The 4,508-nt window shown below is 38.8% G+C and overlaps 1 pseudogene; it reads right to left on the bottom strand.

Annotated features, from left to right (window-relative positions):
• Nucleotides 1-1,650: 1,650 nt before the first annotated feature.
• LOC114008502 (uncharacterized) lies at nt 1,651-1,732 on the bottom strand (annotated as a pseudogene).
• Between the last annotated feature and the right edge of the window lie 2,776 nt (nt 1,733-4,508).

Genomic DNA, 4,508 nt, shown 5'->3' with positions numbered 1-4,508 from the left:
TGCTATGAAAATATTTAGATTAATTAAGGTCTTTAGTAATTCAATACAATGTGGGGGGAAAACAGTATAGAAAGCAAACATAAATACCAGAGACAGTGTGGGAGGAGAGTGGGAGATGGCAGAGGGTAAGAGATAGGGAATCAAGGATGGGGGTAAAAAAGCAAAACATGCAGGAAACAAGAAATGGAAAATTATTTGTTGATAACATGTATGTTGATGTGCTTGATTGAGCCAATACACAGTGTGCTCTGGATGGAAAATCTCATTTTTGTATGCTGTAATGATGTACAGTGAATGAATGTAAATAAATAAATTTAAATAAAAAATAAATAAATTAATTAATAATAATTTAAAAAAAAAGAATTGACTCTCAGGGTCTGAAGTGAAACTCATTGATTCAGTGAGTTTTCTCTTTCCTAAGAAATATTTTGATATTATGTTTCCTAGTCCAAAAACCTACCAGATGAATCAAAACAGCTGACCACTGTGTGACAAGTCACCCAAGTTTGCTTAAATTTGTCAAACCATCAGTGCTGAAACTCCGCAGAGAGGAGCACCAAGAGGTAAGAATAAAATGTGTTCCTTTGAAAAACTAAGATTTCATGGGAACCAGCAGTTAGTGTAATGGCTATGTCACTGGACTCCCGCGTAATTGTTCGCGTCCCGGACCCGGTGGCTTAAAAATCATGCGGGGCGTGTGTGCGTGCGTGCCCAAGATCCCGAGAGGAGAATGGAGGAGAAGGGATTGCGGCGTGACCATCCCCCCGGGGGGTGATTTCTCGCTTTCTGTCTCTATGTCTCTCTCTGTCTGGCGAGCGCATGCGCCCTTTAGTGAAAATCTCTCCCAAAAAAAGAAAAACTAACATTTCTTTTCCATTCTCTCACACACTTTTCTCTACATTTAAAATTTTTATGCCAGAAGGCACAAGCACACACATGAAAGAGAAAGCCCCACCCCCTGCAATGGAGCTAACCACACTGCAATCCTTTTTCTCCCAATTATCCCATTGGGATTTGCTCCCTTAACCGTCAGGCCATGGGGCTGGCCTGAACCAGTATATTTCATAACTCCAAACTACCTCGTCTCCTTCATCTGCGTTAGTTTACTGTCCAAAATTTCAAATATAAAATTCCTAGATTAACCTATAAAATCTGACCATTGAATATTTGTAATGAAAACTTTTTTTTTTTGAGAGGTTTTTGCTATAGGGTGCGTGCGCTTGCCAGACAGACAGAGAGAGAGACAGAGACAGAGACAGAAAGTGAGAAATCACCCCCCAGGGGGGATGGCCATGCCTCAATCCCTTCTCCTCCATTCTCCTCTTGGGATCTTGGGCATGCATGCACACGCGCCCGGCATGAGTTCTAAGCCACCGGGTCCGGGACCAAACTGCGGTCGACTACGTGGGAGTCCAGCAACATAGCCATTACGCTAACTGCTGGTTCCCATGTAATGAAAATCTCTTAAAACTGGTTACTCTAGAGGCAGTCATGGAATTCTTATGAAACTTTGGAGATTATCTAACCTAGCTCAATAACCCTACTTTGTACATCTGAGAAAAGTGATACTGAAAAGCTTAAAGTGGTGGTAGAGCTGGGCTGAGATCATAGGCTTCCTACCTCTGAGCATGCTTTCCCTCCTTTACACTCAAGTATGGGAAAAGTTTTCAATGAGCAATAATCGTGCCTCGGATAAACCTCATTGGCTACGATACTGCCACTGCGCAAAGCTTACACTCAAGTATGTATGTCTTAGTTTTGTAAGTCATAACACTAGAGAATACACTGTATTCCAATATAGTTTGCTATTTGGTCTACTAATATTCTAGTATTTCTATTAATGTATGGCAACGGTTTTTAAAATCTAAATAATTTTCATTTTGAGATCAAGAATAATGATTTATTGTGTATACGAAGGCTGGATGATAATGTTCTCCAACCCTTAATATTTCATACTTGGGGCCAGAAGGTGATATAGTGGTTAAGGTGCTGGACTCCCACATGGCCAACTGCAGTTTGAGTTCCAGACCTAGAGGTTTGAAAATCACACCAGGCATATGTGCATGCATACCTAAAATCCCAGGTGGAGACTGGAGGAGAAGGGACTGCGTCATGGCCACCTCCCCTAGGGGTGATTCCTTACTTTACTTCTGTCTCTCTCTAGAAAGCACATGTGCTATAGAAACAACCTTTAAAAATGTCATACTTGTCTGAGTCACTCGAAATAACAATATTGTTACATCATAGAAAGCTTCTTTTGAAAGAATAATTCATATTGTAGGGCTAAGTCTTTGTAAAGCAGTAGAAAAAGAATATGACAGAACTAAAATTAATATAGTGAACTCATGATATAACTAAGCAAGATGAAAACAACCAAAAACTATTGAGAGAAATACTAGAGCTATCAATAGTATAGTTCTTTTCCCTCAAAGGAAAAAACAACAGATGTTCAAAAACTTCTCAGAATTACTAAATAAGAGAAGAAATTATTCAAAGATTAAGTCAAAGGCAAATATCTAGAGCTTGCTTATAACTATTTTCTCACCATTTCTACAAATAGCAAAACAAACAAAACTCTCAGCATTTGCAGAGATATGCACACTGAGTAGGGTGACCACTAACTAATGACATATAGAAACTTTTTATTTTTTATTTTTTTATTGTCAGAGGGCATGTGCTTACCAAAGAGAGAGAGAGAGAAAGCACTCCCTAATGGGGTATGGCTTCACTGTAATTCTTTGTCCTCTGTTTCAACACCCTTAAAAGATTTTGACCATGTATGTACATGTGCCTAATGTGTTTTTCAAGCTGCCAGAACCAGGATTCAAACCTTGATCAAACATGTAGTACCTGGCTCCTAGTAGACAGTATGTAACTACTGTGTTACAGGCCTGGCACAATGTTTTAATTTTTAAAATTTATATAAAAGGTCGGGGAACCAGCAGTTAGCGTAATGGCTATGTCGCTGGACTCCCATGTAGTCGACCCCGGTTCGTGTCCCAGACCCGGTGGCTTAAAACTCACGCCGGGCGCGTGTGCGTGCGTACCCAAGATCCCGAGAGGAGAATGGAGGAGAAGGGATTGCGGCGTGACCATCCCCCCTGGGGGGTGATTTCTCGCTTTCTGTCTCTATGTCTCTCTCTGTCTGTCTGGCGAGCGCATGCGCCCTACAGTGAAAATCTCTCCAAAAAAAAAAAAAAATTTATATAAAAGGTTTAAAATATTATTTGATTTTAGATTTATCATGGATCAGGGCTGGCAGGTGGCGTGGGGTTAAGGGCGCTGGATTCCCACACAGCTGACTGCAGTTTGAGTCCCGTATCTGGCGGTTTGCTTTCTCACTTTCCCTCCCTTTCTCTCTCACTCTGTCCCTCTCTGGTCAAATTAAAATCAGTCAATTAATTAATTAAATAAAGTTAAGTAAAATAATTCTAAAAAAACACAAAAATTTATTATGGGCCAGCAGATGGTATGGTGGTTTGGCACTGGTCTCCCACATGGCTGCCTGTGATTTGAGTTCTGTACCTTGCTTTCGTCCTTTCCCCCTCTTTCTCTCTCTTTCTTTCTGCCTCTCTCTGGTCGAATTTAAAATAATAATAACAGTAATGAATAAAATTAAATAATTCAAAAATAGAAATTTAAATTGATAATAAAATATCCTCGGATTAATACTACATTTAAATTATTTTTATTGATACCTTTTTTTTTTAATTTCTCTAATAACTTGTATTTCTATTGTTTAATTTTATAAATTTTAATTTTTATAAATATACATTTTATTTATTTTGCATTATGTTTACATGGTTTTTATTTGAAATATATTAAATATTTAATTTTAGTAATTTCAATGACATAAACCATAAATAAAATATCATAAATTTTTATATATTGATATTATACAAATATACAAACATTATTACATCAGTCTTCTTAAAACATTGTCAATCTCATATGTTGAGTACCTTCTTCAACATGACTTGGAATTTCCAAAGCAGATTATAAACTGCGAAATCAGAAATGAAAGAAACGAATGCAAAGCCATGTGAGAACATGAGAAAGTGACCCTCTGCAAGTCAAGGAGAGGAGCCTCAGGAGAAACCCCTCCTGTCAGCCCCTTGCTCCTGGACTCCCAGTCTCTAGAACTGTGAGAAAATTGACGTCTGTAAGGAAAGAAAGAGAAAAAGGAAGAAAATAAATCAAGAAATAAAAATGTATACATTTCAAGACTTTTCCTTCCAATCATGATTTTTTTTTTTTTTGGAGAGGCTTTTTTGCTATAGGGCACGTACGTTCACCAGAAGTGGGGATGGCCACACCGCAATCCCTTCTGTTCCATTCTCCTTTCGGGATCTTGGGCACACACGCACATGCCTGGTGTGAGTTTATGCCACCAGCTCTGAGACTCGAACCATCGTCAACTACATGGGAGTCCAGCGACATAGCCATTATGCTAACTGCTGGTCCCTTTCCAATCATGATTAAAGAGCTGGTACTGGACTAGTTTTCAG

The sequence above is a fragment of the Tupaia chinensis genome, unplaced genomic scaffold, assembly GCF_000334495.1.
Source record: "Tupaia chinensis unplaced genomic scaffold, TupChi_1.0 Scaffold000350_1, whole genome shotgun sequence".
In the NCBI taxonomy this organism is placed as follows: Eukaryota; Metazoa; Chordata; class Mammalia; order Scandentia; family Tupaiidae; genus Tupaia; species Tupaia belangeri.
This window is presented reverse-complemented; position numbering and strand designations above follow the sequence as displayed.